At 47.5% G+C, this 12,312-nt stretch overlaps 1 protein-coding gene across 5 annotated transcripts in view; it reads left to right on the top strand.

Annotated features, from left to right (window-relative positions):
- Window positions 1-12,312, top strand: part of PRSS55 (serine protease 55) — a 61,573-nt gene that overhangs the window by 8,703 nt on the left and 40,558 nt on the right. The gene's annotated exons all lie outside the window — the stretch shown is intronic.

Here is a 12,312-nt window from a genome sequence, read left to right as displayed (position 1 = left end):
AGCTTTGACTTGGAAGTTTTTCATATGAAAATATCAACCACAAGATGCTGATGAGATGACCTGACCGATAAGCCCTCCACTTCCTAGACTGTAGCATTTGATGGTCGTTGGTCTGGGGGCTCGAGGTGTAAGAATAGCGTTAACAAATGGAGCGTGTTCAGAGGTGAGTAACTAGCATATTGGGAAGCCTTATTATAGGGAACATAAAAGGACGGGCCTTCAGACTTCTGCAGGGTTTTCTTAAAGACGTGGTATCAGACTTGCTCAGATCCAGTGTCAGTGGGTGAAAAGCATATGTTGGCATGAAAAGATCTTACAGTATAAAAATTCTGCCGTACTTTTACATTCCACTTTGTTGGACGTTACACAGAATTGAGGGTGACCTGGACAATCTGGGGCCTGTGGTTAATTTAGGGGAGTCCCTGGGAGTCCAGGGAATTTGTATATTTTTCAATATAAAAATGCACTTCATTGAATTCTCTATAGTGGAATAGGCTACCTCTAGGTTCTTCAATTTTCTCACCTTAAAATGAGGGGACTCAATAAGATCATCTCTAAGGTTTTTCCCAGTTCTAAAATACTCTACTTTTACAGTTTAAAATGACGAGGGGGAAACATTTTTACTTAAATCACATTAATATAAAACATAACTATTTTTATTAAAATTCTTATATATAAACACTGAAGCAAACTTTAGCTTCCTTATTCTGAATTTTTCCTTAAGAGGTATGTGATTTTCAGTACAACAGTTTAAATGCTGTATTGATATTGATGTCAGGCTGCCAGTGGTCATGCAGACTGAAACGTGAATGTATTTATGTGAAAAGTCTTATGCAAGTCCAAAAATTCTTCTATATTTTTACATGCTCAATGGCTCAACTTTGTTGAAAATTAGAATTGGGGCTGGCCTGGAAAAATAAGAGACCCATGGTTGTGAATCTTATGAGAGTTCCTGGGAGCCTAAGGGGTTTATATAGTCTGTAGATAAAAAACCAAATGAAGTCTTGGGTCTGCCAGCACTACAGAGCAAACTCCTGGTGGGGGAGTTCGGAGATCTTCCCTTGCAAATCCCACTGGAATGAAATCACTGCAGACTGTAGATTTTTGCCAAGTGACTGGTTGATCCAGACCCAGAGATGTGACCAAACAAATTAAGACAGGGAGGTCTCATCTCAGCTTTTTAGTTGAGTGTTTTCTCTTTGCCTGCACCATCAGGGTGTCTCAGAAATTCTTTTTGCCCCAAAAGACCCTTTCAATATATTGGTCACCATGAGAGAAAGAGAAGCATGACTGGAGAAACCACTCAAGTCTGCAGAAGGCACTGGTTTTAGCCTGGCAATTTCCTAGCTGGCAGGGCAGCTGGTGAAGAGGGAAGGAGTGAGATTGGGAGTCAGAAGTTCTGAGTTGGCCCTGTTGGCTAGCTGTGTGACTTGGAGCCACTGATTTAACCTCTCTGTGCCTCAATATCCTCATCTTTAATACAAAGATAAGTATTAACACAGTCTAATGCCTATTTTTTCATGTCACATCGATTTAGAAGGATGACATTTGGTTTCATTCTAGTTTGGACCAAGGAGAAAGAAGTCTGAGTTTTGCCCAGGACTTTTGGTTCAATCTGGGGTCATCTCTGGGCAACATTTCAGTGGGAGGAAGTACCTGCTGGTCGTCTTCCTGCATCAGTGGCCATTCCTTCTCATACTTTTCTGCCAAATCCACCTCCTCTTCCAAAACTCACGGCTTAACCCTCAGACCACTTCTTTCTCTATGCACTTTGGCTAGAGTATCTCATCCTAGCCAGACTTCAAATATCGTCTTTATATAGGTGCTCTCACGTTTACCCTCTCAGGCCTCTCCACTGAGCTCCCAACCCATTAACCAGCTGCCCTACTCAGTATCTCACAAGAACGTCTGAGAGGTGCCTCAAACTTGACGTGGCCCAAACTGAACTGTGGAACCTGACCCCACTCCACATCTTTCTTGTAAGCCTTCCACAGTTCTATGGATGGTACCACACCCGTCTGTTTGCCCAGGCAAGAGTTATCCTTGACGTCTCCTCTTTCCCTCACTCCCCACGAGCAGTGCATCAGTCAGTTCCATCAACTTTACCAAACAATGTCCTTCGCCAGCCATCCTCTCCATCCGCCCTGCTATAAACCCATCCAGGCCGTCATCCTGTCCTGCCCGCTAACTCGTCCCCCTCCTTCCACTCTTGCATCCCCACTCCTACACAGTCTATCCTCTGAAGCAGCCAGAGTGTTTTCTCAAGCACCTCTCATTTCTCACTCTCTGATGGCTTCCCACTGTAACCAGAATAAAATCCAGAGTCCTCACTGTGCCTTTACGAGCCCGTCTTTCTCCAGTGGCCCCTTCCCATTCACTCTGCCCCAACGTTACTGGCCTGTCTGCCTCTAAAACATACCCCGCGCACTCAGTCTCAGGGCCTTTGCACTTGCTGTCACTTCTGCTTGGAAATACGTCTCCTTCTCATCAGGTGGGTCTCAACCCAAGTCTTGTCATCTCAGGAAGGCTTTCCATGACCACCCCTTAGAACAGTCTCAACTCCCACCTGCAGACCTCCCATTGCGTTAGCCTGTTTCATCTGCTTCATACCGTTTAACGGGAACTGGAATTAACTTACTTATTTATTCATTTCTATGTTTAATACTTCCCTCCCCTCGCTAGATAGCAAAACTGCTTAAGGGTAGGAATTGAATATGTCATTCTCTGACATAAAACATCTCTCTCCTAAAACAGCTCCCAGCACGTGATAGAGGTTTGATATCTGTCAACCAGCAAATTGACAGCATAGCACAAGACGCCATAAATTCTCCGGACTCAGGGGGATGAATGCATAGTAGGTATTAAGACGCTGCCTTCCTTACAGTTATATTATTTATGTTTTGCATTAGACCAGTTAGGCTCCAAATGATCCTTCAGGATGTTTTCAAAGAGAAAGCAGCAGAGAAATTCCTTTTTCTGATGACACAGGGCCTTAAAGCTGCAGGACACGGCTAGTTAACATCTCCAGATGGACAGCTAGTTACCCCTCTCAAACGGTTTACTTTACATTGGCCCTTCACTCTGGAAAACTCTGGTACCTAACGTAGATGTGAAATACACAAACACACACACATACACACGCACACACGGCTTCTCCACATGTAACTTTAAAGTTGGGAGTGCGTGGGGAGCAATGATCTGAAGGTCTGGTCCAGGGGCCCCGGCATCAGATTCACTGGAGGGGCCTTGTTAAAAGTGCAGTTCCTCAGATCCCACCCAGTACTACAGAATCAGCATCCTAGAACTTGACCTTTTGAACAAGCTCCCCAAGTGATTCTCCCGGCCACCGAGGAGAGAGAGCCCCGGAGAGGCCCAGACCCGAGAACACCATGAGAGACCTACGTGCCAGGCCGCTGTGAGACCAGGGCAGCAGCAGGGCGACTGGCAACAGAAGCACCGCTCTTCCGTCCCTCCGTCCTGTCATCGGCCCTGGTCTTTACTCAAGTCGATGGAGGAGCTTCAGGCGAGACTGCGCATATTCAATTCAGAAGGACCGAGTCAGGGCCTCGCTCTCCGTGCCTGCAGTCTCACAGCCCAGCCTGATGCCCAGGTCACAATAGGGCACTGGGTGGAGCTAGCACAGTCCAGACGAGGCAGCCAGGGGGCCTCCTGGACCAGGACCTGATGATTCCACGAGTCAGCCCTCTGGGACGTGGAGGCCAGTGTGGAAGCGGGGGCAGAGGCAGTGGGGCGGGAGGGCTCCACACCAGTTGGGCTCCTGCAGATCAGGGCATCTCAGACCCACTAATGCATCAGGAAAAAAGAGCTGAAGGCCCTCCTCAGGAGAAGGGACCTGAGGCTGCTGGTCCAAACAAGTCAGGTGATACAGCAGAGCGAGCACAGACTCAGAGTCCTCCAGCAGAGAGCTCACATCACCAGTGGGATCTGAACTTTGAGCCTCAGTTTCCTCATCTGTAAAATGGGGATAATCATAATATTTCCATCAATATATTGTTGGATTAGTGAGATAGTGCGTGTATCTAGGACCTGGCAAATACCAAGCCCACGATTTTAATTCTCTACTAATTTCATGTCTTCCAGAAAAGGAAGGCACATTGACCAGCCGTTTCTATGAGTAAGACGTGCGTAAAGTACAGAACCCATGCATAGATGGGCTGCAGGGTGGCTTTTGTTCATATATTTCATTCATTTGTTCGTCCACTAGGTGACCTAGCACTTTACAGAGCATTTTCTATACGCCAGGCTTGGAGAATGATGCAGAGATAAACAATATTTGTTCTCTGTCTCCTAGAATCTGGGAGAGACATGTGAGCAGAGACACCACCTTAATACACTGGGGCAAGTGTATCACTGGGAGCTGCAGAGGGGCACCCAACCCAGTGTGGGAGGAGCACAGGTGTGTGGTGGGTGGGGAAAGAGGCCACCAGGGAAGATTCTCTAGAGGAAGAAATAAGCCCTGTCTGGGCTGAGTCAATCCACTGAGAGAGATGATGTTAGGGAAGGGCCAGAAGGCATATGTTACGGGTTGAATGGTGTCCTCCCCAAATTCATCTGTTGAAGTCTTAACCTCTAGTACCTCAACATGTGACCTTATTTGGAAACAGGGTCATTGCTGATGTAATTAATTAAGATGAGGTCATACTGGAGCAGGGTTGCCCCAGTCCATTGTGACTGGTGTCCTTACAAGAAGGGAAAATTTGGATACATAAACGCACACAGGGAGAGCGCCATGTGGAGATTGGAGTTATGCTGCCACAAGGCAAGGAACTGCCAGAAGCTGGGCGAGAGGTCTAGAACAGATCCCTCCCTTCCGAGGGGGCACGGCCCTGCCAACACCTTGATTTTGGACTTCTGGCCTGCAGAACTCCAGACAATAACTTTCTGTTGTTCTGAATGACCCAGTTTGTGGCACTTTGTTATGGCAGCCCTAGGGAACTAATACAGCATTCTAGATGGGCAGAAAATGTGTGCAAAGGTATGGGAACTGTAGGAAGTTTTAAGTTAAACCATATAGAGTTCCTGGTTTAGTAGCTCAAAAATGGTGTAATACTGGCAAATTCGAATAGTTCAAACTAAAATGTTGAGTTGGAATAATGTGCAAGATTGAGCAGTAGACAGGCCAATTTATTAGATAAAGTTCGACTCTGAATACAGTCTTCCCCACTATACAGCCACAGAAATATTCTCATGAGAAATCACCATGGACGCGACAGGTGTGTGGAGAACAAGTATTATTACTAAAGATTGGCAAGAGCTGTAGGTGTACATGTTTGCCAAAATTCTATACATAATGGACTTCCATTTTAGGGAAAATGACTGTGGGACTTTTTCTTTCCCTAGCTCTTTTAAGGCTTTACAATTTATTTTTAAAGCTCTTGGGGATATCCTATCGGAATAAGCAAAAAGCAGATGAAATATTAGAAAGTTAGTTCGTGTTATTGGATGTGGAGTTTTAACATAACAAGCATTTACTACCCATCTCATAGCTATAAGCAAAGCATTAGAATTCATCAACCTAACATATCTTTTCTCTGCCAGGAGGAGGCCTGAAATGGGAGACACGGCCTCCTTATCTCTGTTCTTTAGAAAACAACACGAATTTGAGCTCAGCAGAGAGAAACATTTCATTGCAGCTATAAGTGTTTGCAAACTTTGGGGCCCTGGAGGGCACGTGTTCACATGAGGTGGAACAGGGCATAGATAAAGAATTCCCAAGGTTACCAGGCTTAACCACGTGGCTTCCATGGCTGGCCCCAGAGTTCTGAACAGGATAACACAGCATATGCATGATCTTCATTCAGATCCCAAAGAATCCCCAAGTCTCCCAGCACATATGTGCATGAATTCACATTTTTATCAAAATACCATTGCATGAAGACACATGTCCACACCAAGACCCGTACACAATGTTTATGGTGTTTTTTATCCATAAGTACTAAAAACTAACACCCTACATGTCTGTCAGTTGAGTGGATAGCCAGTGGTCCATCCAGACAACAGCAATAGTCCTCAGCAATAGAAAGGAGCAGACCGCTGACTGCAGACCACATGCTATAACCATGAACGGCCAGGGCCTTCTGCTGAGTTGAAGAAGCTGGATAACTGCTACCTTCAGTATGATGCACAGACAGGCAGAGACAGCACATCAGTTGTCGCCAGGGGCTGGGACTTGGGGAAGGGGATGGGTTCCAAGGGGCACCGGGGAACTGTCTGGGGTGGTGAAAGGTTCTGTGTCTTGACTGTGGTGGTGGTTACACTTGTCGGAATTCACGGAACCACACCCCTTAAAAAGGCAATTTACTAAATTTAAATTATATGTCAAAAACCAGACTTCTAAAAAATGCCTTTGTGCACTTCAAAAAGCCACTGTGAACCACAAAAGAATTGCCTGCTTTATTGAAAGTGTTTTTGTTGTGATCTCAAGGGCTGACCACATGGGGAGAGATTCCTTTTTAATTCTGGCTTAGTCTGCTCAGGCTGCCATAACAAAATACCATAGACTGCTGGCTTACGCAACAAAAATTTATTTTCTCACAGTTCTGGAGGCTGAAAGTCCAAGATCAAGGTGACAGCCTACCCGGTTCCCCGTGAGGCCTCTCTTCCCGGTTTGCAGAACGCTGCCTTTTCACTGTGTCCTCTTACGGCCTCAGTGCAGGTTCACAGAGGGAGAGAGACCACTCTGCTATGCCTTCGTGTAAGGACACTAATCCTATAGGATCAGGGCCCCAGGCTATGACCTCATTTAACCTTAATTTCTTCCTTAGTGGCCCCATCAACAAATACAGTCACACTGGGGGATAGGGTTCCAACATGTGAATTCTGGGTCCATAATAAATGGACCTGTCCAGCGGGCAGGACACTCCGGTGCCCCCAAGGCCGCAGTACCCGTTGGGGATCTTGCTCAGGTACTGCTGGTGGTAATCCTCCGCGTAGCAGAAAGTCTGTCCCTCCCGGATGTCGGTGGTGATCAGGCCAAAGCCGTGCTCTGACAGAACCTGTGGAGGGAAAGGCGCCATCAGGACCCGAAGCGCAGGGATCCTGGGAAGGAGGAGGGCCAGGAGGTCAGGACGGGAGGGGAGACACGTGGCTGGGGGGTGCAGTGGTCCTCGGGGCCCGGGCTCGGCCGCTTCCCTGCTGGGTTATTCTGGGCAACCATCTCCCTTCGTGGGCCCCAGGGCGCTGGGGTCTGAAATCCGGGTTGGGTTTGATTGGGTTTGGTTCTGACTGTAAGTTATGCTCTACCCTCCACACCACCTCTGCCCCCGTGGGTGTCGGGAGCCCTGGTTTGGGCCCTGTGGGTCTGTGTGAAGCCACCCTGTTTCCAGGGGAAGCAGCAGGGCCGTGTGGCTTCCCGGCTGCCCGGGGGCGGCTGGGGTCCCTGAGGGGATGCGCGCCCGGCCGCGGTGAGAGGGGATGGCAGGGCAGGAGGGGGCGGGGAGGCTGCAGCCGCACCCAGCGCCGACCCCTCTGCCCCCTCACAGGCTGGACGCAGGATCCCCCTCGCCGGCTGTGGCTCTGGGCAGCAGGGACCCTGCCAGGATGCCCTGGAGGGCAGGGGCCACCTGGGGTCCGGGCTCTGCCACTCCAGCCTGGAGCCTCTGGGGAGTGAGGGCAGGGGAGGACGTGGCCTGAGGGCCTGGTCGGCTCCTCACCGCCCGCTGTGACCCAGTTTAAGGCCCGGTGGCATCTGCTGCCAGGCAAGGAACACATGTAAACACCAGTGGGGGAGGAGAGCGGAGCTATTTGGGGCAGGAGACGGATGAAGAACTAGTCACTGTTCCCCGTGGATCTTAGCCCGTTTCCTTTCCCTTTTGGGTTTCAGCTGTGCCCTAATTCTTTCCCGGTACAGGCTGCTCGGGGTATCTGAGTGCAAGGCCGCAGAGACTCGACCCGGGTTCACTGATTCCATTTTGGACAGGGGTGCACGGTGGGACCTCGGACTCGTGTCCCCAGTAAGGGAGGTGCTGTCTGCTGACGGCCCGCTGGCTCATGGGGATGGAGTCCTCACCTTTGCCAGGAAGGGTGGGTGGGTCTAGTCTTTGAGTCCAGCGTGAATCCACGGCCTGACCTTGTGCTGAGCCCTGTCGTGACTTTCTGAATGTCCATCCAGCCCACTGAGGTGGAAGCAAGGAGGCTGATGGCCTCAAAACCTTAGGCCCGGGGTGTTTAGGAAGACGACCTTGAGCAGGGGGAGTCGAGAGGGTCCCAGAAGGAAATCAAATTCCACTCGGCAAGTTGAAATGAAGCTACTTTCATGAAGGGACAGAGAGCTGTGGGCATCGATCGTGAAGTGTCCCAGTGAAGGAGGGCATTTCAGAGACTGGCCACAGCCTTCAGCCACAGGGACAAGGGCAGAAAGTCTAGCCGCTGGAATCCAGTGAGAACGGCAGGTACGGAGGAGAGATCTCGGCAGGAACTGGGTCAAGGAGGGACCCTGCCACTGGCAGCACAGTGGCCCCAGCCAGAAGGGCCAGGGAAGAAATACCCCAACCCCTCCCCTTCCTACCTCGTGCCTGCGGGTGCCTCCCATTGCCCAGGGCAAGCCACGTGACATTTAGGGTCCCCCAGGTGACCAGTCCTCAGGAGCCAGCCTCCCGGGACGCAGGGAAGGACAGCCAGGGCATTTGTCGTGGTAAAACGGGGACAAATGGAAAATCACTGCACAGCATCGTCTAGTGCTCCCTCCCAGAGAATAGAATTGAAAGCTGTGAGCCATTCTATCTCAAGATAGCCAGCTGCCCAGTAAGGCTTTTCATGGTGATGTGTTGGTCTCAGCCTATTGATAGCCCGGCTGTCAGCTAGGAACGCTGGTGGCACTCGTCCAGACCATATTACTTGCAGCCAGCCCCCGCGGATATCTCCCCCAGTGTGTGGCTGGACCAGCCTTTGTGGTTCGTATTAGGATTGCAGGATGTGCTTCAGCAAAAACCATCAGGGAACTTTGAGGAACAAGATTTATTCCTCACAGGTCCTGGAGGGTACACAGCACACCTGAGGGGCCACACAGCCAGGTTGCAGGGAGAGAGAGAGAGAGAGGTAACAGACCCGGGGATCTGCTTTTATTAGGGTTGAAGGTAAGGTGTCTAGGGTCTCACGAGTTCATTCTTTATTGACTAATTTAAAGCACGCGACCAGGAATTAGGGTGCAGGAAGGAAGAAATAGGTCACTCACGCAGTTATGTAGGTTACCCGGGGCTTTCTGGAAAAGGGACCTTCATGGGTGAGGACCTTCACAAGCCTGATTCCTTATCTGGTTGTTTTGCTAGTGGCTGTGTCATACAGCTGGCAATATGTTTATTCAGGATGGATGTCTTTCAAAATGGATGACTCAGCAACCAAAAACTTAAAATGTCAAGCACTTAAGTTACACATATATAATATACTGTGCTTAGGACTTTGCAGGTGTTATCTCTCTTAATGCTCATAGTGACTATTTGAGGGATTGCTCGTCTATTTTCCACATTTAGTTTATCAGTGTGCCGGATATTGTATCTTGATGTTTAGCCCCATCTCTGCCTTTCTAAACTGTCCCAAGAATTGTAGTTGCTGAAAGCTGGTCACGTTTCTCAGAGTCCCAACAGGCTTCAAATTTAGATTCTCAGGCGAGTTTTAGGAGGCAGAAGACAGAAGCATTGTCTGCCCTTAGCACTGTACACAGGCATGCAGATTTCAGCAGAAGACGGTTGTGAGGTTTTGCCATTAACTTTGGATGTCCTCTGGCAAATTGTTACTCTAATGCTGAAGAGAATAATAAGATCATTAGCAGTGAGTTCCTATGATTCCTGAGGCTTACAGAGCTTCTCAAAGCAAGCAACTGTTTTTCCTGGTCTTTGCACTCAAACCCTTTTAATGGTTCTGTAAGCATCCATCTCTATGTACTATATCCCTTTCAGTTTGAGATACATAGAGTATTTTCTGTTTTCCTGATAGAATCCTGACTGATACAGTTATTTGGTATTGAAGGTGGTTTCAGGAAATACAACTGCAAAGATGGGAATCAAAGATTTCTTGTCAGGCTTGATTTGATTTGAAGGCAGTAATGACCTCGTCACTGGTGGAAAATGCGATTCTGGGAGTCCAGGGTATGCAGTGTCAAAACAGTCTCTCAAATTATTACCTGTCATTCTTTGAATCCTATTAAAGGAGAACAAGTGGTTTTTGCAATAGAATTTTCTGGTGGAAGAGATAAGTACAATGGCTACTGTCACCGAATGCAATGGAAAGTTTACCAGAAAAACAGCAACAATAATATTGGAGTTTTACATTTTCAACCCAAAGGCATCATCTAAGGCCCAGAGAAGTTTCTACAACTGCCCTAAAAGAATCTCTCATCTACTGTATTAAAAATCAGGCCCAGAGTTCTTCCTGCAGGTAGCAGAATGACTACATAACTTGAATTCACAACTTCTTTAGGTGCTTACATGAAAGGTGATTAATTGGAAAAGAAGGTGACCAAGAAAATTGCAATGGAATATTTGGATGGATTAAGATGAATTAGTGTACTTTAAAACCTCAAATCCCGGGACTTCCCTGGCCGTCCAGTGGTTGGGACTTCGCCTTCCAAGGCAGGGGGTGCGGGTTCGATCCCTGGTCGGGGAACTAAGATCCCCACATGCTGCACGGTGCGGCCAAAAATAAATAAAATAAAATAAAACCTCAAATCCCACTGAGCTTCCGTTCCTATTAGAAGCAGCCCTTCTACCCCTTTCTGGGAAGGCTAGTCTCCGTTTCCATGAAGACTTTATAATGACTTAACTGAAATACTTTCCCAGGGGATGCTGATTCTCCCCATAACCCACCCCTACCACCTCTCAGGGCAGTCGGAACCATAAGTAGAGCCATCACAATAGACTTCATAGGGGATCAGTTCATCTGACCCGGCAGAAGATATTATACACATTAGAAGAACTGCGACATTCTGCTAATGTACGTTTGTAGACACCGGAGGATTATGTGGGAGAAGAGATTCTAAAGGAGTTAAGCAAAGGATAAAGTAAAATGTGATTTGGCCAAATTTATCAATTTGGGTGCGCTTAAGAGAAAATCTGTGTTCAAATGAATTATCTGGAGCAGCTAGCAATGGCTCTGTTTGTTTAGTTGACAGACTAAAACCCTGGACAAAAATAAATGGCCTACATTAAATGGAATTCTTCTGTAGAACATAAAAGAAGGAATACAAAATCTTGGATAGGAATGTCAGAATGGATTTATTAAGTGTGACCTGCTCACCCATGCCCTAACTCCATCCCTTAAATGAGTCCTGGGGACACCATGTTAAATTAGGCATTGCAAAGTACATTTCCATAAGCAACATCAGCATCCTTGAAAGACCCTGTTGTGGCCGTCGTCTGTAGGCTGAGGATGATGTAACACGTAACCTATCTTGTGGGAGGTTGATTACACTTGACTTCTTCCCTTGTGGAGTAAGCAGTAATTTTTCATCATAGAAATAGGCATTTATTCTGTATATGGATGTGTCTGCCTTGTTCACAAAGCTTCTGCCACCCCACTAAATGCCTAGTTACTCATCATATGGTTTTCCACTGGGCACAACTTCTGATCAACTGGTTATAATGCAACAGAAGTGAGGCCACATGTTCGTGCCCGTGGGATTCACTGCTCTTATCATGTATCCCAGCACCCGGAAGCAGCACGCCTGCCAGAAAAGAGGAATGGCCTGCTGAAGTTTCTGTAACTGAGTCTGTTGAGATCTAACAACTTACGAGGTTGAAGTGCTCTTTTACAAAGTATGGTGCATCTCAAGGGCCAGTATTCAATATAATGTGCTGATTCTCCCATGACCAGAAAACATGGGTTTGTAAATCAAGGGTTAGAAAAGCAACTGGAATAGTAATTGATTCCAATTACTATTCACCTAATGATCTGCTCTAAAAGTATTTTGCTTCTTATCACAACTTTGAGCTGTGAAGGTTTACAAGTCTTAGTTCCTAAGGGAGGAATGCATTTATTGAGAAACACAATGGATCTATCGACCTGAGAGTTGAGACTCCATCCTGGCTGCTTGGAGCTCATCAAGCCATTGAACCAAAAGGCAAAGAAGGAGTTAATGTGTTGACTGAGATGATTGATGCTTCTTTTTTTTTAAAGACTTATTATTTATTTATGTATTTATTTACTTTATTTTTGGCTGCATCGGGTCTTAGTTGCGGCATGCGGGATCTTTCGTTGTGGCGCACGGGCTCTTCGTTGTAGTGTGCGGGCTTCACTCTAGTTGTGGCGCACAGTCTCCAGGGCACATGGGCTCTATAGTTTGCGGCACGCGGGCTCTAG

The sequence above is a fragment of the Balaenoptera ricei genome, chromosome 6, assembly GCF_028023285.1.
Source record: "Balaenoptera ricei isolate mBalRic1 chromosome 6, mBalRic1.hap2, whole genome shotgun sequence".
NCBI lineage: Eukaryota > Metazoa > Chordata > Mammalia > Artiodactyla > Balaenopteridae > Balaenoptera > Balaenoptera ricei.
This window is presented reverse-complemented; position numbering and strand designations above follow the sequence as displayed.